The sequence below is a fragment of the Raphanus sativus genome, unplaced genomic scaffold (genome assembly GCF_000801105.2).
Source record: "Raphanus sativus cultivar WK10039 unplaced genomic scaffold, ASM80110v3 Scaffold0094, whole genome shotgun sequence".
Classification (NCBI taxonomy): Eukaryota; Viridiplantae; Streptophyta; class Magnoliopsida; order Brassicales; family Brassicaceae; genus Raphanus; species Raphanus sativus.
In genome coordinates, this window is record NW_026615415.1 from 28975 (window position 1) to 53684 (window position 24710).

The 24710-nt window shown below is 39.4% G+C and overlaps 1 non-coding gene across 1 annotated transcript; it reads right to left on the reverse strand.

Moving 5' to 3' along the window:
- Nucleotides 1-2095: 2095 nt before the first annotated feature.
- On the reverse strand, nt 2096-2203 carry LOC130501081 (small nucleolar RNA R71). The gene has a single exon (XR_008939492.1). It is a non-coding gene; the product is annotated as a small nucleolar RNA R71 (small nucleolar RNA).
- Nucleotides 2204-24710: the final 22507 nt, after the last annotated feature.

The following is a 24710-nucleotide window of genomic DNA, read 5'->3' on the forward strand; positions in this document are numbered from 1 at the left end:
GAGCATTTTGGAGTACAAGTGATGATACACCCGAGTTGACCATTAAGGACTAAGTCGGAAGTCAACATTGCGATTATAATCGATCGATACTCATCTTGAGTTGTCGATCGATGTAGCTGAGAAGATCCGCATTCTAGAAGATTATAATCGATCGATACACATTCAGTGTTGTCGATCGATATCGAGGACGAAATTGTTTAGCCGACTACTTCACCAAGACTTCACCAAATTACGAGATTGCCCCTGACGAGTTTTTAACCTAATGGAAATGCTTAAATATTCCTGCTAAGTGTTTTTGACGGCAACCTTGAACTTTCGAAAGAAGCAAGCTTTTAACAACCCTCAAAGTAGAGAGTGTGAGAGAGAGACTAGAGTTTTATTTGTTTGAGAGATTGGAGAGATTTCTCATCTCCTTTTGTATTTCTACCTTATTCTATCTATGCAATTCTTTCATCTATCTATTGTTATGAATTGCTTAGCTATGTCTGAGTAGTCTACTTGTTAGATCTAGGGTTCAAATAGGTTTGTGGGATTAGCCCCAAACTATAATTGCTAAGTTGTGATACTCATCAAATGGATTGCACCCTATGCTTGTTTTAGATTAGCTAACTAGAACATAGATCACTAGGATCTTTGATTATCTTGAATTATCCATTTGAGCTTGCATGTCTCCCGTTGAGAAAAACGATAGTTCCTCCTTGAGACCTTGTGGTCATATTCGGCTCGCGCCTATGCAGATCTAGAAGCCGTCGATCGATATCCCGACAGGTGAATCGATCGATGCTGCGAAAGGTGTATCGCTCGATATCTCAAAAGGATATCGACCGACTCTTTTTCTGTGTCATCATGCGAAAGGTGTGGCCTGAGATCTAGATATTTTAACCAGTGACACTTCACTTGAGTTAAGCGGCTGAGATCTATAGTATCATGCAAGCAACTTGTTAAAGCATTTATAGAGATTATAATCTCCATTCCTGAATAGAAACCCTATGTCTAGTACTCTTTATCACATTTAAACAACCCATCATATTGTTAGTTAGAGTAACCACCTTGCTCATTTTAGGAATTGTTATTTTCATTTCTATCATATAAACCAACCTTGCCTACGATTGATTAGTAGATTATATTTAATTGGTTCCCTATCTCTTCGTGATTCGATCCCTAAGTACTACAGCTGTACCTCTTATTTGAGAGAGTAAGCTCTACTGGGTAATTTGAGCACTATCAAATTTGGCGCCGTTGCCGGGGAGCTTTGATCGCCATTAGATTTAATCTTATTAATCTTAGGTTTTTCTTTTACCCCCTTTCTGATTTAAATTTTTCTTGTCTTTTCAGGTACATGCCCAGTAGTACCAGAAGCAACAGGGGAAATAACATATTATTCTCAGAGGATCCTGCACACTTGGAACGTTCAATCCGCAAAGACCTACGCTCCGCATCGATCGACAGAACCGCATTACCGTCGACTGATACTCACGTTCAACAGTCGACCGACAATCAGACAACACCGTCGACCGATACCGTCGATCCACATCGTTCGATACTTCTAACCGTATATCGATCGACACTACTCCGCGAAGCATGGTCGCGATTGTTATTCTCACGCAGGGCGAGAATGGAAACCTGTATGACCAAGATGGTCATCTGCGTAATGCAACAGATCAGAAGCTAGATGCACAGGGAAACATAATCCCTGAACCTGAAGCTGAGGCTACATGAGAAGCTCAAACACGATCGTTGGCAGACTATAACCGTCCAGACGAATACTACACCAACTGATCAGCTATTCGACTTCCAGAGATTCAGAAACCGAACTTCGAGCTCAAGCCTCAGTACTACTCTCTCGTGTCTCAGATACCTTATTCTGGGCAATCACACGAGCATCCTATGGACCATCTGGAGAGGTTCGAGGATCTTATCGCTGCTATTCGTATGGATGGAGTCCCCGAGGACTACCTACTCTGCAAGCTCTTCAAATACTCACTGATTGGAGAAGCTTTGCACTGGCTCAAGCAGCTACCTACAGGATCACTGACATCCTGGGCCGACATCAAAACGCCTTCCTGCGTAATTTCTTTGATGAGGCACGCGCGGAAGACTTAAGAAGCAAAATCGCCACTTTCGCGCAAAAGCCTAGTGAGACTTTTAAAGATGCGTGGATCAGATTCAAGTTCTTCCAGCGAGACTGTCCACACCATGGATTCAATGAAGTGCAGCTGTTAAGCACTTTCTACAGAGGTATCGCCTTAAGGTATCAGATGGCTCTTGATACTGCTAGTGAGGGAAACTTCAACACTAGGAATCCAATAGAGGCTGTGAGACTTATTGAAAACCTAGCCAACAGCAGCAGCACCAAGAACACTGACTCTGACAAGAAGAAATCGGTTGCAGCCATCGGGGAAGACCAGATGAATGAAGTCAGAGCCAAGATAGATGCTTTACATGCATTTCTGGGGCAGCCAGCCTGCTCAGCTGAAGAATGAGAGGCTAGAGAGGATGATACAGAAGAAGATGTGAACTACATTGGAGGTACTGGATTTCAGAGATATGGAAACCAGAGTAGAAACATAAACTTTTTTGGCAGTGGTCAGAAGAGTAACTACAACCAGAGTTCACAGTATCAGAAACCCTTCACCAACACAAGGAACTACGGCAACTCAGCTTACCAAAACCCACCGCCACCCACCCAGGAGAGTAAGTTTGATGCCATGATTGATAGAGTTCTGGAAGGTCAGCAGAAGCTTACAGTAGACTTCAATGGGAAGATTGATTATGTCTTCAACAATCTGACCACGAGGATAGACACCATTTGCACTCAAGTTAAGAAACTTGAGACACAGATTGTCCAGACTGAAGACTCTATCAGGAGGATTGGAACTTCTAAGGAAGTAGGGGAAGGAAATAGGAAACACCACGTCAATGATATCATAGATGATGATTTCTGGCAAGTGGTGAAACAGGAGAAGCTACAAGAAGGAGACTTTGAAGTGGAAAGTTCACTAAGTCTCGGTGGATCACAATGGTGTCGATCGACACCAACTAGTCCACATCGATCGACATCGACGATGTCATTTCCGGATACGATTGCAGATTGCAACGCGGTTAGGATATTGACACATGCTGAATTCAAGGCTTCTCATCCATACCCACCCACCCACACCTACGAAGATATCGACCGACGAGACGAACCACTCATCGATCGACACAAAGAAGAGAACCGTATCAATCGACCCTTTTCTCCACCTATCGATCGACACGCACCTCTCACATACCGAGTGCAACTACCATCGATAGACAACAACCGAATCAATGCACTCAGATCCACACCGAAACCACAAGCTAACCCTACCGAAATCACTGGTAACCCTTCAGACACTACACCTACATCAGAGGGAACTGAAAGAAGAAGGTTAAGGAGTAGGAAGGAAAAGATTCTTAAGAACCTTAAAAGGGAAGCTAATGCAAAGGAAATTGATGGTTTCACTAAGAGAGTTATCAGAATCCCACGAAAGAAACCTTTTGAGGAGGTTTATTTCACAAGCAGATTGTGGATGTTCTTCAGAGAAACAAGGGAGACTGAAACTGACATTAGGAGAAGGTTTGACAATGTCAGAGAAGATATGAGGAAAATGATTACTTTGCAGAAGAAGAGTGATCCTGGGAAGTTTGCAATACCCTGTGTAATACAAGGGATTGAATTTCCTCATGCACTATGTGACACTGGTTCATCAGTCAGCATCTTACCAAAGGTCATGGCAGACCATCTGGGCCTGCAGGTAGAGCCTTCACCAGAGATCTTTACTTTCGTGGATTACTCTCAGATAAACTGGAGGCTTCATCAGAGACTTAGAGGTACATATTGGTGATGCTATCGTCCCTGTGGATTTTCATGTCCTAGACATCAAGCTAAATTGGAACTCTTCCCTCTTACTTGGAAGAGCATTTATGGCTACAGAAGGAGCCATATGTGACATGAACACCAACAGGATGTGCTTGACTATGATAAATACAGAGATCCACTACGACCCTGTCAAGCTTGGCAAACCACCAGCCAAATCAGTGGTAAAGGAAGATGATACTGGTATCATCGCAGTTTGTCATTGTGAAGTCGAGTACGAGACAGAGTACTCGGGATCGATCGACAGTACTTTAACATCATCGATCGACACTTGCAAGTCAGAGGAGATCGACAGCAAATATGGATCATCGATCGAGAGAGACCCACCAGATGATGAACTCGATCTACCAGATCATTGCTACCCGAATTTCGCCATCCCACCTAGCCGAAAGGAAGATGATTACTCAGTAAGGAGTTGGGCAGATAGCGGATTTCATGAGAGTTTTGCAGTAGACATAGCCACCTCTTCCCACAATGGAGACCACAGTGAAGAACATGATGCAGACTATTGGGAAGAGAGAGCTTGGGAAAATTACTTGGAGAATGACAGATTTGCAATTCGACTCCCAAAATCGATTGACATAAAACGCCCACCATCGATCGATTATCTACTTCATCCAGCAAAACGACATCGTCCATCGATCGACATCGCCAGTATCACATCGATCGATATTAACCCAGACGACTTGAAGGATAAAATCGGAATTTCACCGATTAGGACAACACATGGGTATAAAATGTTGACAACTCAAGCCACAAAAATTCAACACTTTTCACATTCTACCCAGCAGCTTCCAGCATTCAGAAACCTATCAATGGAGGACTGCAACAACATGTACAATCGATCCAACCGTGCAGCTAGACGTGCACCATCGATCGCCACCACCACATCACCATCGATCGACACCTTCAACAGAGCTTAACCGAGATCTCATGAACCTTACGATATCAGGAACTTTTTATTAACACCTGTTGAATTTGGAATTTTCAGGGACACAGATGGCTATGCAAGAGCTATGGATGGAAGAGTTCTGCACATAACCAGAGAGGACATTGCAGACATCCTCCAAGTTGCTAATGGACCAGAAAACCTGTTCACACAGCAATGTAGCCATCCAGACATCCTACATCACGTCCAGGACAACCACAACACCAAGACAAGGGAGGATACAGTTCCTCAACACTTCGGTCAACCTAGACATTCACCATCGATCGACATTGTTTCAACACCATCGATCGATGGCGGATATCCCGGATCGATCGACAGACCAAGAGTCAGATCGCCCGACAGACGTTTGGAGTTTGGACGACGTGCCTTCAATACAGATGAATCAAGGAGATTCAAGTGGGAAGCTAAGGATGAATATGGTGTCTACAGAGATGAGTTTGACTATAACAAAGGACTGAGTGGGAGGCAACCCACTATTAGGTTTTCTTTTATTTTTCTTTATTTTATTTATTTTTCATTTTTTCTTTTATTTTTTCGGATTTATTTTGCAGTTTCTTATAAGATCTGAGTAGAATGATGATTCCGTCGACCGACATTTACCATTCATATCGCTCGACACCACACAACCATTACTAACGATCGACGTACACCACTACGAATCGATCGACACCTTGTCGATCAGGTTTATTCATTCTAACTTGTTATATTTATTAATTATGTTTTATTTTATTTACCTCACCACCGGCTATGTTACACTGGGACAGTGTAATTTAAGTCTGGGGGGAGTTTACTAATATGTGTTTTTATTTAAATTGTTTTACAAAATTATTTTTCGCATAAGTATTAAATAGGAACATTGATATAGATTTATATTTGATTGTCTGACCACTCTTTAGCACCATTCTAGATTACTGATTGCAGATAGTACTTAAGATGCTAAAGTGGATCAACCTGTCACCTATATTCACTAGCTAAGATTGTTTGAAGGAACCAAAGCTGACCTCCAACACTAATACTGACTTATTTGCTTGTCTTGGGGCTTGGAAATCACTGGATCGGAATCCTCCTACAAGTCTGGAAGGTAAAAAGTCTGTGTGTTTCTGGTTCCCTTCCTTCTCTCTCTTCGGCATCTCGAGATCTAAGTTTATGTTATAAAAGACTGAAATGATTTCTTGAGAGGCAGAGAGGTAGGAGTGATTCCTGCGACCCCAGTATTCTAAATCTCAAGGATGATCACACATTGTGGAAACGAGGGATAGGTTGAGTACCGAACCCCATTATTCGCTACACTTTGTCAAAAATGTATGAGTTACAATGCAAATGTCAATGAGATGGACTAGATGACCTATGTGGCATCGAAACCTGTTTAAATTGAAACTAATAAGAGATTCAGAGAAGAGAGAAGAGGGGAGAAAGGGATAAGAGAAGACTACCTGTGTGTTCAGATACTTGTTTGAGTTGAATCCATGTGTCCTTTGATCGATACTCCCAAGGTAAAGCCTGCACTTTTATTTTATGTTAAGAAATGAGGTTAGTAGAGGGGAATGTCAGATGAGATTTGCTAAGTTGTTGACTAGATGAGTTTGGTTGCTAAGCTATGATAAGGCATAATGAACTTCTTTTATTAGGATGTTTAGACGTGAATTGCAAACCCGTAGAGTGATGACTTCAATATATTGAATCTTTGAGTTCCCGCTATTTTCAAACCTTTTTCCAAAGACTACTGTTTTTGCTTGAGGACAAGCAAAGGAGTAAGTCTGGGGGAGGTTATATACCATGGATTTTACCCGTTTTTAACCATGGTATACTAGTATTTTATTATATATTTAATCTGTTTTCTAGTCTGTTAGGTATGTTTTCAGGTTCAGGAGCATTTTGTGAGAAAGTAATGTTTTGGAGCATTTTGGAGTACAAGAGATGATATACCCGAGTTGACCATTCAGGACTAAGTCGGAAGTCAACATTGCGATTATAATCGATCGATACTCATCTTGAGTTGTCGATCGATGTAGCTGAGAAGATCCGCGTACTAGAAGATTATAATCGATCGATACACATTCAGTGTTGTCGATCGATATCGAGGACGAAATGGTTTAGCCGACTACTTCACCAAGACTTCACCAAATTACAAGATTGCCCCTGACGAGTTTTTAACCTAATGGAAATGCTTAAATATTCCTGCTAAGTGTTTTTGACGGCAACCTTGAACGTTCGAAAGAAGCAAGCTTTTAACAGCCCTCAAAGCAGAGAGTGTGAGAGAGAGACTAGAGTTTTATTTGTTTGAGAGATTGGAGAGATTTCTCATCTCCTTTTGTATTTCTACCTTATTCTATCTATGCAATTCTTTCATCTATCTATTGTTATGAATTGCTTAGCTATGTCTGAGTAGTCTACTTGTTAGATCTAGGGTTCAAATAGGTTTGTGGGATTAGCCCCAAACTATAATTGCTAAGTTGTGATACTCATCAAATGGATTGCACTCTATGCTTGTTTTAGATTAGCTAACTAGAACATAGATCACTAGGATCTTTGATTATCTTGAATTATCCATTTGAGCTTGCCTGTCTCCCGTTGAGAAGAACGACAATTTCTCCTTGAGACCTCGTGGTCATATTCGGCTCGCGGATATAGACCGACTCTTTTTCTATGTCATCATGCGATAGGTGTGGCCAGAGATCTAGATATTTTAACCAGTGACACTTCACTTGAGTTAAGCGGCTGAGATCTATAGTATCATGCAAGCAACTTGTTAAAGCATTTATAGAGATTATAATCTCCATTCCTGAATAGAAACCCTATGTCTAGCACTCTTTATCACATTTAAACCACCCATCATATTGTTAGTTAGAGCAACTACCTTGCTCATTTTAGGAATTGTTATTTTCATTTCTATCATATAAACCAACTTTGTCTAGGATTGATTAGTAGATTTTATTTAATTGGTTCCCTAGCTCCTCGTGAATCGATCCCTAAGTACTACAGCTGTACCTCTTATTTGAGAGAGTAAGCTCTACTGGGTAATTTGAGCACTATCACGTAGCCATAAGATACTTGCAAATTTTGCAAAACATGTTGATTGTTTTTTGTCTCTTATAAAAATAGAAATCAAGGTCGAAAACAATGATATAACTCATCAATATGTTCCTTCGTCAGATCGGCTCCCACTCCTTGGCAATTCCATGCCACCACATTCATTTTGCAAAATTATTGACTATTGGAGATTTATATGTATACTGGACAAATCAAAATTGGTTAAAAAACTAATGTGATCAACCAGAATCTACTTGTTAATTTGACACCACACTTAAGCACTTTATCACTGAAATGTAAAGACTTGCAAGTTTTGTTGCTGCAACCGTAACTTTTATCGTAGCTCCTTGAATATTCAATCACCACCGGAACCGGGGATCGTTCGCAATACAAAGATTTCCGGTAAAAATAAAGATCTTCCAGCACTTGGCAAGAAATCTTGGGCCTAGAGATAATATTTTTAAAACTTCAAATCAGCTTTTAAGAATTCAAAACTGAGAAAATCAAGTCATCATCTTCTTCCTCTTGCCGTGAGACTTTTTGCATTATTATTCATCTTTAGAGAGAGTATTCTCCCTGGTTATTACTAACGAGAGTCTGGAACTACAAAGAGATCTTAGAGGTCTGATAACCTTTGTTAAGATGGAAGAAAGCAAAACATTTTAGTCACCCACGACTTATAAACGTTGCTTGTTTTGACAGTGGAACCATAAAAATATGGTATTTAAAAACTTTTTGCATGAATTGAATTTTTAAGTTGGTTTTGAAAGAAGACCTAAAAAGAAACTAAATATTAAGAATTTTTTTACTAATGATACAATATATATATATATATATATATATGATTATAAAAATATGCTATTTAAAATATTTGTAACTATTTGATCAAAATATGCTTATCATTAGAAACTTATTTTTAGGTTCCATTTTTAATATCTCTAAAAAATCAGCATTATAATTGTGATTGTTTTTGAAAATAATATTATACAAGTAAAATATAATTTATAGGTATTTTTGCTGTAATTTTAAGATATTATAGTTAGCTATGAAAAAAAAATTCAAAATAATAACTATAAAATATTTTAGTCAATTAAGCATATATCGGTTTATGTTATTTAATTATTTTATGTAATCATCTAAGAAAATAGATATATATAAAGAACTTATTTCTATTAGTTTGCAAATATATTTATTTTATAGTGTATAAAGTATGTTTTAAAGGAATAATATTTATTTTTAATATGAAGATTGTGGGAACCGAAATTCGCACCGTCAATATTTCGTATAAATAAAAAACTAGGAAAACCCTAATTTCCCTGAGGTCCCAGATTTCTGAGAAACCACACGTCAAGCAATCAGAACACGACAATAACGGAAAATAAAATATAAATCGTAAAAAAGAGGAAGAAGGATTTTATTCCGAATCTGCGTATGAGCGTAACAACAACAAAATAACGTGCTTCGGCTACGAGAGCTGTCGGCGAGATCCTAGTTCTAATACCCGAAGGTGGCTAAACCTAATTGAGTCGCAACTCGAAAAACAAAAACGGAAAGTTGCCTAAAATGCTCTAAGTGCTAAGTTGCTCTGGAAAAAGTGATGTCTCTATGCCTCTCGCCTTGAACTCCTTATATACTCCCTCCAAGGTCGGTTTACGCTTCCCCCTTTTGCCCTTAAGCCGTCATAGTCGAAAAATGGGAATATTCCATTTTTTCCGATCTTCATGATTATCTGCGGAAAGTTTCTATTTATCCGCGGAAACAGATTCTTATCCTCCAAGCATAAACCGTCATAAGGTTTATGGGTTTTTAAGAAATCGTAAGTGGGCCTTGAATCAAGTTTAGGACCCTTTGGGCCGTATTTTTGATTTGAGACGTTTTTACGATTTCTCCGATAAAGTTAAGTTTCCGCGGTTTTATCGTAAACCAAACGGACGATCCCATTTGATCGAGAGATCAAGAAACAGTTAGTCGCGAGCTGCAGAGAACGGCTATACGGATAGTCGAGAATACATAGTTTTACGTCGTATCGTCGTTTCGGAAAACTTCGGACGTTTCGGAGAATGATCGATATACGAAGGCTCGATCGCAATAGCGACCAAACTTTGTCCGCAGCTCGGTCGCTATAGCGACCGAGATCCATCCGCAGCTCGGTCGCTATAGCGACCGAGCCGTACCTGAGGCTCAGTCGCTATAGCGACCGAGCTGTAATCGAAGCTCGGTCGCTATAGCGACCGAGCAAGGTCTCGTGATCCGTTCGCTATAGCAACCAAGCTCTTGTTCGTGACCCGATCGCACTGTGGACTGAGGTCCATTGTCCGAGCGTTTGAAATCATCGCGAAGCTACGATTCTCTTAGGATGCTTGTTTGCGGATGTTCGGACCTTTGACAACAAAGTTCCGTTTGTTTTCAGAAATCGTTACTTTCTTAAATCGTTGATTTCTCAATTCGTTGATTAAGAAATCGCTAATTTCTCAATTCGTTGATTAAGAAATCGCTAATTTCTTAAGCCGTTGTTTAAGAAATCGTTGATTTCTTAAGTCTTTGATTAAGAAATCGTTGTTTTAAGAAATCATTGATTTTTTAAACCGTTGATTAAGAAATCGTCGTTTTTAAAGAATCGTTGTCTTAAAACAAGATTTATTCCGCAAATTTTTCGTATAAGTTTTTCCTTTCCAAAAAAACGTAAAAAATTATTAAGTAAATAATTTTTAACGGAAATTTGGATGCCGACTTTGCCTTGTCCGATTTCGACCCCAACAAAGATTATCTTTGTCAACTTCTTTTTATGAAATCAAATTATCTAAAAATATATTTTTATTTTTCACCTAAGAAAAAATATAGATATAAAGAAAGTGTTTTTATTACTTTGAAAGTATATTTTTTTATGCAAAACATGTTTTAAATGGAAAAAAAAAGATTAAACAAATCAAGTTTGTACCCAACTGGTTTCACCGTTTCAGGTGTGATTACAATATGTCCAAATGCTTCTCGTTTGTTAAACAAATCAAGTTCGACTTGTATTGCATCTTTCCATTTTGTCCAATCATGTCTCTTTTGACATTCTGAGATAGATTTTGGTTCTAGATTATCACTCTCTTCATCTATAACCTTCGAAACAAAATACGAGAAAAAATCATCAACACTATTCACTTTGTTTTGATTCCATATTTTTCTATTATGGAAATAGTTGATAGAAATCTCATTATTTTCTTCAGAATCATTATGTTCAATATTGTCATCACTCTCATGGTGCATTTCTTCCAACTTTTCTCCATGGTTGGAAAGATTGTGTGTTTTCTATCTCTTTTCGTTTTCTAGGATTCTTATCCTTAGAACCAATCGGTGCAGAGTGACACATAGAATCACGAGGTGCCGCTCCACCTGCAATCGAAGCATGCTGATCGACATGTGTGCGCTATGGTGTCGACTTGCATGCAGTCTGGACGTGGATCAGACATCTGGAAGACGTGGTGTTCCTCGCATGACATCCTGGTCATGCAGCCAGACATGTGGAGCACGAGGTGTTACCGCGCATGTGTCCGGAGCCATGCGAAGCGACACACGGGCTGCCACCAAGCTGAATATGAGTGGCTGATGATATCTATAAATACCCTAACCCCCCATCTCTTTTTCATTCATCCATCACACACCAAAGTCAGTTCAAAAAGTGCCTAGAGAGAGAGAGAGAGAGAGAGAGAGAGAGAGAGAGAGAGAGAGAGAGAGAGAGAGAGAGAGAGAGAGAGAGAGAGAGAGAGAGAGTAGAAAAAGAAAGTAAGAGGTTTCGAGCTATTTCGAGAATTTTAGAGAGTTTTCGAGATCAGATTCTCTACTGATTTCAAGTGAGTGCCTAGGGAAGACTCTGTCCAAATCAATCCGTCCAAGTCTACCATATTCTCTGATGATCAAGTGAAGGTACTGTCCAATGTTAGTTCTGATCCATGGGTTTAGTTCAGTCGAAGATCTGAAGCTCGATACTCTGCCGAAAGTCCGAAGGAATCATCCAGCAGCTAGGGAAGGTTCTGCTCAAGTTGAGTTCTTTCCATACCAGTTTATGGGGAGGTTCTGTCCAAGTCAAGATCTGTCCAGTCCAGTCCATTCAAGATGTCAAGGTTGGGTTTTGGCTAGGTTCTCTCCGATCAACCAGCTGCTTATCGGCAAAGAACACTGTGAGTTGGTTTGTTTGAATTCCACTTGGAATTTAGGGTAGTTTTATTTATTTATTGAGTTCCACTTGGAACTTAGGTTAGATCGAGTCGCATATAGATTAGATTAGATCACGCTATTACATGGTATTGTCCTTAGGGTTATTTTATTTATGAATTGGACTCAGCTTAGCACGGCTAAATTGAGGTGAAACGGAATTAAGACTGAGTTAATAACCTGACTAGGACTAGGGCTATAGGATGCATCATGTTTTCTATTCTTGCTTAGTTATTTGGTTGAGTGCAGGTTCCCATTAACTTTAAAGATAGTTTCATAGCAGGAGGCTTAACTATCTGGTAACTGTTTGATTAGAATAGATTGCTTGTTAGATTAAATGCTTGTTGATTGAGGTTAGTCATCTCTTGGTAAGGGAGTGACTAACCGGTTGATTTGATTAGTTATGATATTGTTGTTTAGTATTTTAGATGATGGTATTAGTAGTCTTAGGCCATATAGGCCGGATTACTAGTACTAGTTGTTAGATGTAGAGTCTAGAGTCTAGGATAGTGTTGTGTGTGTGTGTTGTGATAGTATGTGCGTAACCCGCCCATACTAGGCTTGTCTAGGGGTTGATTAGTGTTTCCTCACCCTCGTATTTAGCGGGTTTAAGGAAACCCCTAATTCGCTGGATCGGGAAGACTCAGAGAGACGGGATCATGGCCTAGGGCTGAGTGTTACACGACGGTGTAACGTGGCAGTGACTCGAATGACTGTGGGCTGTCGCGCGATGACCGGAAGGACTGTGGGCAGCGGTCGGTTGAAAGTTCCTTCTTCTGGCCTTTGTGGTAGGAAGTTAGGATGTTGCCGATAGAGAGGATGAACACGAAATCACCATTCCCGGGTTAAAGTGTTGTGTTTTATTAGAGTGTCGTAGAGGATTGTGGAACCCTTGAGTTAGTGCATCATCGATACACGGTGTTACGTATTAGATCGTGTCGTAGTAATAGTATCTTATTATTGTGATTGTGGTTGATTGATTTGCTTGCAGGTTTATGTTACTTGAAGTTAGATCATGGCAGGAGGCCAAGTCTAACTTAGTAACCGGTTTATTAGATAGTAGTTGTGATTGTTGATTGGATATTGGTTGTTGACTTGTTTTCATGCAGGGTCATGTTACTTGAAGTTAGATCATGGCAGGACGCCAAGTCTAACTTAGTAAAGGTTTGCTTAGCCTTAGTTTAGATTTCTGGCTAAGGCTATATTGATTGTTATTTGGGTTGTCTGGGTTAGTTCTAGGTTGGGGTAAAGGTAGCCAGCTCACTGAGTAACATTCGGTTACTCATCCAACTCCGTTGTCCTTTTGCAGGTTTCTTTAGTAGGACGATCGGATAGCTTGGTGCTGGACGTTAGGACCGCCGGTGTAGATTTGCATGCCTTTTGTTAACGGTATTTTGGATTTGCGTTTAGTTGACTCGATTTTGGCGTTAGGCTGGGACTGGTCTCGAATTATTCAATGTATGAATATTTCTTGAATCAATAAAGTAATTTTTTTATATGCGCTTCATGAGTACTCTGATATTTGACTAGTTCGGTCTAACACAACGTTAGGTTTTTGGTACGGGTTGAAAAGCCTTAGGCCTTGATCTAACGGAAACCGTTAACTCTTGATACGGGTTGCAGAGCCTTATGCCTTGAGTTAGCGGGACGAGTTAGTGGATGAACTGGTCTAAATCGTGGAGTAAATTTTGTGACTATGACCAGATTGTCCCTAGCCCGTCACGTAGCGCTTACCGGACCATGGTGTTGGGTTGGACGGTCAGTCATGTTCTTGTTTGATTGTTGGCTGACCGGTTGGCCTTTCATCTCCAACCCTTGGTGTTAGTCGCTCCGTCGGTCATGTTCTTGTTTGATTGTTGGCCGGTGGTTCGACCTATGTCTAGGACGGTTCGGGGGTGTTACAAACGGAGCTTGAGGAATGAAGAAACTCCGTTGGAGATGAGATAAAGGCCATGATTACCAATGATACTTGGTATGAAAGTGAGCTCTCAAAAGGCAAGAAAGTTGTGTCAAGCAAGTGAGTGTTCACGATCAAGTTTCTGCCAAATGGCAAGGTAGAGAGGTGCAAAATAAGACTGGTTGCAAGAGGCTTCACTCAGGCATACAGTACAAGAAAACAGATGTTTAACGAGGGTCATTTTCCCCGTTAATTCCTCGTAAACTTCCTTTTACGAGGAATTAACGAGGAAAAGGGTTTCGTCGTTTATCGTCCGTCGTAACAGACATTTCCTCGCAATTTCCTCGTAAAGTAGCGAGTCTTTTATTTCCTCGTAAAGACGAAGTAAAGATTTCGTCGTAAGTTCCTCGTCGCTTTTCCTTGTAAATCACTCGCGGGCTTTCCTCGTACAAACCACGTGAAGCTTGCGTCGTTACTTACACGTAAGATCCTTGAAAATAAATCCTCGTAAATTTCATGTAACATCCTTGAAACTTTTTCCTCGTAAAATCCACGTAACTTACTTGAAAACCTTTCCTCGTAAAAACCTCGTAAACATTTCCTCATAAATTCCTCGAAAAACATTCGACGTAAATAACTCGTATAATGCCAATTTTTGAATTAATATATTTTATTTGATAAATTTAATAATTATTAATTTAATAAAATAAAAGTATTTAAATATTTGGTTTATAAATAAATTTGAAATAAAATTCAAATGCAACAAAATATTTTATATATAATTAAGTTTTGGATTTTATAATACATAAACCGAAAAAAAACTAAGGCCCGTTCATCGCCTCGTAGAATTCCTCGCTCCTCCCCGCAACATCCTCTTCGTTATGTGTGCCCGATGACTCGCCTGGAATGGGATTTTGTTGTTTCATGTTCCTCAACAAAGTTTCCCATTCCGGATTTGTGGACGCTATAACGTCAATGAATGCCTTGAGTCCACTCACACGGCTTTTGGTCGCGCCCAGCTCGGAACGCAACTCAGTAATTTCTTCGGTCCGTCTCTGAGCATAAGACGATGTCGCTCTCGGGACATCATTGACGGAACCGATCCCCAACGTACGTCCCTTTTTCTTAGGGACAACCTTAAAAACAAAAAAAAATTATATTTGTTAGTTAAATTTAAAAGATAAATTTAATGAATTAATAATTAAAAAATAATGTTAAAATTTTTACCTCCTCGTAAATCTTATCCACTTCAGTTGTGGATAAGGTAACGGGTAATCCGTCGGCGGACTGCTGGGTCAGCTGAGTCTGGTGCTCCTCAACCCGAGCAACTACGTCGTTGTAGATTTGCTCGGACTTGCCATCTAAAAACTGGCCCGCCTTGTTCTTGTTCTTGTGGGTCCGCTCGTAAAGTTCTGGAAGAGTCGGGAGACGTCCCAACTCTTTGGCCTAAAAACATTTAAGAAAATTGTTAGAAATATATTTATATTAAAAATAATAATTAAAAAAGTATTATTTAATTACGTACCATTGCCAAACGGACACCGGCATGGGGTTTTTGGCCCGTAGAGAGTTGCATCGGGCCGTTACCGTGCTCGTCTACCGTGTTACGGGCGGCAACACAAATATTTGCGATCCTAATGGAGCTGGGATCCTTCCAGTAACGGATGAGGCCATCCCAAACAACGGTGGTAAGCTCAGCGGGTTTGCCACGGGTGTACCTCTTGACGATCCAGTCACCCTTCCAGTTGCATACCGTATCCGACAAGCGAACTTGCGCCTTCGCGTCAAACGCCTTCCTCACTCTCTCACTGATCCCGATAGACCAATGATACTTTTGCGGCAAAAAAAAGAAAAATTAATAATCTGTTATTTTTTTAAAAAATATATAAAATAATTAATTAATAGAATTACTTACAGCGTAAATCTTGAAACACGTCTTTCTGATGTAGATCGGCGTCAATTTCCAGTTTGATGCGCCATGGAGAAGTAACCTTTAATCGTCTCGGTTACATCTGTCGCAAGGCAATTGTCAACCCCAAACCTGGAAAAAAATGAAAATTTAAATTATTTAATGAAGTTATAAATTAAAATAATTATTTAAAAAATGCACATACCACATAGTCCCGTCGGGTCTGTCGGGGTCTATGATTGGTAAACCAGCTCTGCCAGGCATACCGAGAATATCCTCGACAGTGTACTGCGAGAAGGGAACAGTAGGTGGCACCATGAGATCGGAATGAACAGCGGCGGGGATCTCAGGAGGAGCCATCGGAGGAGCCACCGGAGGAGCCATAGGAGGAGCCATCGGAGCAGGCATCAAAGCAGGCATCGGATGGAAGAAATGCTGAGTCTCGGGAACAGACTCCTGATCCGAAGAACCGGAACCGCCGGCACCTGAAGAAGAACCTGGCGGGTCTAACTGACTACCAGGCTCACCGAACATCTTTTTGTAGTGAGCAGTAAGCCTGTTCTTCCGAACCTGCAAAAATATATTTTTTTAAGTTTATGATTATCAATAATTAAAAATCTATCAACAATAATTAAAAAATCTATATAACGAACATAAAATCCGTAAACCTATCTAAATTCCCTAAACTAACCACCTAATATACTAAACTAATTATGGGGGCGAGGAAATTACCATTTTCAAAGGAGAGAGGAATGGGAGAGGAGTTGGAGACGAAATGGGGAGGAAATGAGGAGGAAGTTGGGACGAATGGAGAGTGTGAGGTTTGTGTGGTTTTATATATAACTTACGTCGGCCTCGCAATTTCCTCGTAGAGTTACGAGGAATTAAAGAGGCCCGTCTTTTTGTTCCTCGTAAAAACCACGTAATTTTACGAGGAATTAAAGAGGCATGTCTTTCTGTTACTCGTAAAAGCCTTGTAAATTACGAGTTTTTAACGAGGAAAACTTCTAAACCTCTAAAATCAGAAACCCCAAACCCTAAACCCCATCTTTCTTATATTCTACTTCATATATTCAAAACATATATATCTTCCTTTTAACCTCAATATCTTCTTAACATTTCAAACCTCAAAATTTAAAACCACAATTCTTTAACTTCTAAGATCAATCTCTTCTTTCTAATATAAACTTATACAACATAAAATTATTTATTTAAATTTTTTATCTTGCAACAAAAATATAATCTTTTGAAGATTTGAAAATATAATCTTTTGAAGATTTGAAAATATAATCTTTTGAAGATTTGAAAATATAATCTTTTGAAGATTTGAAAATATAATCTTTTGAAGATTTGAAAATATAATCTTTTGAAGATTTGAAAATATAATCTTTTAAGATTTGAAAATATAATCTTTTGAAGATTTGAAAATATAATCTTTTGAAAATTATAAAATTATTAATGGGGTTTGGGATTTAGACAAAATAGATAAGAAAGATGGGGTTTGGGGTTTAGGGTTTAGGGGTTTAGACAACATATCTCGTTAATTCCACGTAAGCTTACGAGGTCTTTACGACGATTCTGTCTTACGTGGAATTAACGAAGCCCGCGTTAAAACATTTCTCGTCAAAACCTCGTAAACCCACGAGGAAATAACGAGGAAATAAAAAAAAACTAAAAGCTTCGGTAATTCCACGTAAGATTACGAGGTCTTTACGATGATTCTGTCCTATGTGGAATTAACGAGGCCCGCGTTTTTCTTTTTTTCTATTTTCCTCGTTATTTCGTCGTAAACTACGAGGAATTAACGAGTTTTGCTTTCTAAACGCCTAAAATCAAAAACCCCAAACCACAAACACCATCTTTCCTATCTTCTACTCTTCATATTCCAATCCCTAAACCTCAATCTTTTAACTTTCATTCAAAACCTCAAACCTCAATATTTTTTTTTCTTTATAAACATTCCCAAATTCTTATAATCTCAATACATTAAATAGTTTTTCATGATTAAAATAATCGAATCACATGCACTAAGTCTGAAAATCAATCACATTAAAACACAAATACATCAATCGGATACATTTTTGTCATCACTAGAAACATCATCATTTTCATTAAACTCGTCTTCAACAGCTTCGTCTGTGCCATCTTCGGTAAGATCTTCGTACTCATGATTATGCGGATCAATGAGAAGAATGTCATCAATTTGTTGTTCAGGTTCCTCGACTTCATTTATCTGTTCTTCTTGCAATGGTGATTCTTCTCCACTAATGATTCGTCCTCGAGGTGTAACTTTGATCACGGATAACCAATTTATTCCCGATTCTCTCATCTGAGGGTATGGAAGGTAGCTAACTTGATCTGCTTGTGAAGCTAAGATGAAAGGCTCGAATTTGTTGTACCTGAAAAAATAAAGAAAACATAGAAGTAAACTTATTCGGCTCATGTATGCCAAATAAAGAATTTGTTGTACCTTCGTCCACCATTGACATCAACTACACCGAATTTGTTAAACCGAACACCTCTGTTGACGTCGGGGTCGAACCACTCACATTTGAAGAGGACGCATTTCAGCTTCAATATCCCTGGAAATTCCACTTCAATAATCTCTGTCAAGATACCGTAGAAATCGGTTTCCCCTTTCACACATATTCCATAGTTACTGGTCGCCCGCTGTCTACCATACTCATATGTGTGAAAAGTATAGCCTCGTGTGAAATACATCTGTGAGGTGGTGACCTTTACATGTGGAGATTGAATTACTTCGTGTAACCACTTAGGATAATCTGCATCGTCGTCAAAATCAACCTGCAAAAACAAAGTGAACGTTAAAATACAGATCATTTATGAATAAGGAGTTTGAGTTAATACCTGATTCTTCAACCACTTTATAAAGTGTTGATCTTTCCTTTTGTCTACGTCAGTTGTGGATATACCAGGGAATGTTTCTTCGACTTGTGAAACAAATAGGCTGTAAAATCACATTTTATATTAATTAATATTTGGCAATTAAAAATATGTGTTAATTTATATGTGTCCATTTATGTTACCTTTCAAAATAACGAATCAATGGATCCTCACAATTGAGTAGAATATAGGTGTGTGCACTATGAGCGTCTTTTTCTTCACTCGACCACCAAACCTCTTTTGATTTCCCATCCAGTCGCCCAACCTGGCTAAAGATATCTGCAACACCAGCAACTGCGTATGTTGGCGCGACACCACCATCATCATATCTCCTTGGAGCTCTTTTCCGGGTACGTACTTTTGACGCAAAGTAGTACGATGTGAAGTGAGAAGTTTCTTCCGTCAAACTTCCAGCAATTATAGAACCTTCAACCTTTGCAAGGTTCTTTGCTTTTCTCTTCAAATATTTCATGGCTCGCTCATACTGATACATCCATCTGTAATGTACAGGTCCACGAAGCAATGCCTCATATGGGAGGTGGACAGCTAGATGCTCCATTACGTCAAAAAATCCAGGAGGAAATATCTTCTTCAAGTTGCACAATAAGATGGGAATGTTCTCTTGAAGCTGTTCCACGACTTCTACTTTAAGAGTGCGGGTGCTCAGATCCCTGAAAAATGCTCCAATGCCTTGTATATTCCAAAAACAATTATACACATTATTAGTCATATATATTTCAAACTAAATCATTATATATAAAATAACTGCAATATATAATATAATACCTGCAAGTGTTTCATGTACATTTGCAGGAAGTATCTCCGCAAAAGCAAAGGGAAGTAGTCGTTGCATAAAGACATGACAGTCATGACTCTTCATCCCGGAGAACTTTTGACCCTATTCAACGCATCTAGACAGATTTGAAACATACCCATCGGGGAATTCACTTCTGATGCTACCCAGTTGAACAACACCGACTTTTTTTCTGAAGACAATCTGAATATCGGAACAGGAACTGCCCATTGCTGTTTATATGTAACTTGCTTCTTGAGCAAATATCCGGCAAGTCTAACCTCGATTTTATGTTGTCTTTTGTCTTCCCCGGGACATTCAATATTGTATTCATGATGTTCTCAAAGAAATTCTTCTCTATATGCATCACATCGAGGTTGTGGCGCAGAAGAAGATCCTTCCAATATGGCAACTCCCAAAATATACTCTTCTTGTGCCAGTTGTGATGAACACCGTAAGAATCAGGCATATTAGGGGGGACATGCCAATTACCACCACGAGGAACTGTTTCCAAAGCTCCATAGTAATCGAGTTGCTTTTCAGTTTCTTCTCTAGTTAAATATGGAGGAGGAGTGTCTCTCACAACCCTTTTGTGCCTAAACAATGTCTTGTTTCTTCGGTACGGATGGCCAATGGGAAGAAATCGACGATGACAATCGAACCAACTTGTCTTCCTCCCATTCTTCAGTTGAAACGCATCTGTCGCTCCATTACAATATGGACAAGCTAATCTCCCATGTGTAGTCCATCCCGACAACATCCCATAGGCAGGAAAGTCACTTATGGTCCACAAAAGCATCGCTCGCATCGTGAAATTCGTCTTCGTTGAGCAGTTATACGTCCTCTCCCCTGTTGACCACAAATCCTTCAACTCTTTTATCAGTGGTTGCAGGAAAACATCCAGCGACCTTTTAGGATGTTTCGGACCAGGTATTAATATGGTCAAGAATAGCAACTCCCGTTGCATGCACATCTCCGGTGGCAGGTTGTATGGCGTAAGAAAGACTGGCCACAATGAATATTGTCTCCCTGACATTCCAAATGGACTAAATCCATCTGTGCATAATCCGAGATACACATTCCAGATATTGCTAGCAAATTCCGGATATACTTTGTTAAAATGTTTCCAGGCTCTTGCATCTGATGGATGTGTCATCTCATCATCCGTCTGAGTATGCTCGGCATGCCATCTCATCTTTCCAGCAGTCTGCTCTGATTGGTACAATCTTTTCAATCTGTCTGTAATTGGTAGGTACCACATCCTTTGGTACGGTACCCTATTACGTCCCCGTCCTTGCGGCTTGAATCGTGGCTTCTTGCAGAATCGACATTCTTCTAACTTCTCATCATTTCTCCAGTAGATCATGCAATTGTCGATGCAAACATCTATCATCTCCGAAGGAAACCAAGACTATAAACCAGTTTCTGAATCTCATAATAAGAATCAGCAGACACATTGTCTTCCGGCAAATACTCTTTAAACAAGTCTGCCCATTCATTCATGCAACTTTCAGGTAGATTGTGATCAGTTTTTAATATTCATCATTCTAGCAGCCAACGACAATTTAGAGAGACCTTCTCTACAACCACTGTAAACTGGTTGATTCGCCGCATTTAACATTTCATAAAACTTTTTTGCATCTATGTTAGGTTCTTCATCTTCATCATGAGCTACAAATGCATCAGTTACCATATCATGAGCCCTATCAAAATCTACCATCTGCTCCTCCTGATGGTAACTATGTTCATTATGCAAATGATGAGCAACCGTTTCTTCCTGAAAATTGCTATTACTACTACTAGCTTCATTCTGATCATAATTATTATAACCTTCTCCATGTTGAAACCAGATATAGTAATTTGGCGTGAAACCTCTATTTATTAAATGTTTCCAAACATTTTCACGATTTGCCAATTTCGAATTGTTGCATTTCCGACATGGACAGAACATCTTACCGCTTTCTAGGGCGAGCGGTGTGGAATCTGCTCGATGCATAATTGTCTCCAGTCCCGTAATGTATTCTTTCGTCACTCTCCCGTTAGCATCTCTATGCATATACATCCACCTCTGCAACTCGTAGACATTCCCGGAGCCTGACATTTTTTTTCTCTCACGCTTTTCTTTTTTTGTTCTTGTTGGTGTGCTTAAAATGATGTTGAAACTTCCATATTTATAGAAAATTTTCGAATCTGGTAGTTGAAGTTTTGAGATGAATTTGCAAGGAATAGGTAGGTAGCCAAAACAAAATGTGCTTTAAAATTCCTCGTAAAGTTCACGTATATCATTTCCTCCTAAAGAAGACGTAACATTACGTTGGTTTAACGAGGAAAGTATATTTCCTCATTTCCTCGTAAAGATAATGCAAGCTTTACGTGGTGTTTACGAGGAAAGTGTATTTCCTCGTTAAGACCACGTAAAGTTACGTTGGTTTTACGACGAAATATTTTCTTCGTTACATTACGAGGAAATAAAGACATTTACTTTTTTCTTTGTAATTTCCTCGTAAAGTCACCGTAAAATTACGAGGATTATATTTCCTCGTTAATTTTCCTCACCAAAGTGCTGTTTTCTTGTAGTGATATGGAGAGGATTATGGTGATACATTTTCACCAGTAGCCAAGCTGCATACAATTTGGATCATTCTATCTCTTGCAACAAATTTGGAATGGGAATTGTGGCAGATGGATGTCAAGAATGCTTTCCTTCAAGGAGAGTTAGAAGGAAAGCTGCATACAATTCAATTATGGTGATACATTTTCACCAGTAGCCAAGCTGCATACAATTTGGATCATTCTATCTCTTGCAACAAATTTGGAATGGGAATTGTGGCAGATGGATGTCAAGAATACTTTCCTTCAAGGAGAGTTAGAAGATGAAGTGTACATGCACCCACCTCAAGGTCTAGAGAAGTTGGTAAAACCAGGAAATGTACTAAGACTCAAGAAAGCAATTTATGGGCTCAAGCAATCTCCAAGAGCATGGTACCACAAGTTGAGTACTACACTGAATTGCAGAGGCTTCAGAAAATCAAAAGCTCATCACACCTTGTTCACACTCTCTGGTCAAAGAGGAATGGTAGTTATCTTGATCTATGTTGATGATATAATCATCACATGTAGTGACAAAGACGGCATCAAAGAAACCAAGGTATTCTTAAAGTCTGTTTTTGATATTAAAGATTTACGTCAACTCAAGTACTTCCTTGGGATTGAAGTAGGCTTCTCTAAAGAGGGGCTCTTCTTGTCTCAAAGAAAGTACACACTTGATCTTTTAACTGAGGCAGGAAACCTGGGAGGAAGAACAGCCAAAACACCACTGGAAGAAGGCTACAAAGTACTTAGAGAGGGGGAGTTTGAGGACAAACCTTATGGTGATGTGAAGGAGTATAGGAGAATTGTGGGGAAACTGATCTATCTAACCATTACAAGACCCGATATTTTCTTTGCTGTGAACTAAGTCAGTCAACATATGCAGGCGCCAAAGATTTACCATTGGAACATGGTGGAAAGGATCATGAGGTATCTGAGAGAGGCTCCAGGTCAAGGTGTATGGATGGCTTGCAATGGAAGCATATAAATTGTTGGTTATTGTGATGCTGATTGGGCTGGAGACAGAGTTGATAGGAGATAAACAACATGATATTTCATAGTCATTGGAGATAATCTGGTAACTTGGAAGAGAAAGAAGCAGAAGGTTGTGTCATACTCTAGTGCTGAAGAAGAATATAGAGCAATGAGGAAGCTCACAACCGAATTGATATGGATAAAAGGGTTACTTGGAGATTTTGGTATTGAGACTACAACACCAATCATAATGCATTGTAACAATCAGGCTGCCATTCATATTTCCAGCAACTAAGTCTTCCATGAAAGAACCAAACACATTGAAGTAGACTGCCACAAAGTTAGGCAAGCTGTAGAGAAGCAGATCATCTTACCTTGCTATACAAGGAGTGAGGATCAGCTTGCTGACATCTTCACCAAGGCAGCAAGCACCAAGGTTTGTGAGTTCATCCACTCTAAATTGAGACTCATAGACCTCACCTCTCACTGACTCTCCTAACCTGGAGACCTCTACTTTTTTTCTTTTGTGTGTGTTTTATCCCACTGGGTTTTGCACACTAAGGTTTTAATGAGGGAGGTTCTTCATGTTTCCAAGCTTTTCCTAAGGTCAAGCTTGAGGGGGAGTATTGAGATGAAGAACCAAATAAATATTGTTGACATGAATACGAATGATGAAGACAAAGTAGAAGAATGAATCAAGTTTGCTCAGATCATACAAGACCGTACAACTTGTCTCACATTGGACCAGAAGTGAAGTGTAAGGCAAGCAAGGTCTTATATTAACGAAAGAGTGGAATGAAAGTCTTCTAATGCTCTTATGGACATTGGAGGTCAAGAGAGACGTTGGAGGAAGATTACAAAGCAATATCACATGTGTTGTTAAGAGATTCAAACTCTTGCACATGTCACTTTCGCTCTTTGGCCTTTTGTGCCTTTGTCTTCTTCTGTTTGCTCTTTGTTTATTCCTTATGTATGTCTTTATATATCTGTAACATAGAATCTGAATGAATCAAGGAGAATAATCTCCCTTCTCTCTCTCCTCTCTCTCTCTCTCTCTCTCTCTCTCTCTCTCTCTCTCTCTCTCTCTCTCTCTCTCTCTCTCTCTCTCTCTCTCTCTCTCTCTCTCTCTCTCTCTCTCTCTCTCTCTCTCTACACTGTCCTTAACATATTCTCTTGTTTTTACTCTGTTCTTTACACAAATCTCAGCTAACCCAACCATTCTCTTCTATTCTCTTCATACATTCTCAATTCTAACAGGCTAGGGAAAAATCTGAAGCATATACAACTAAAATTGAAAATCGAACAAAACATGTCAAGCAAACGATGGTCCTGATGTTTACCTAACCATGGGGGAGAAATTGGGATAATTTGCTTTAATTATCCCCAGCCTCGCTCATTGCCTTCTACTCAGCTTCAAAGCTACATCAAAAACTGAGTTCATCAAAGATTGTAGCTGCAGAATATCTAATCTAAATATAAGAGATTGATCATAAGAGATAGCTAACATGGAAATTTTTTAAAATATGGTTTGTCAAAAAAGATATTAAGTTTTAGAAACATTTGGAT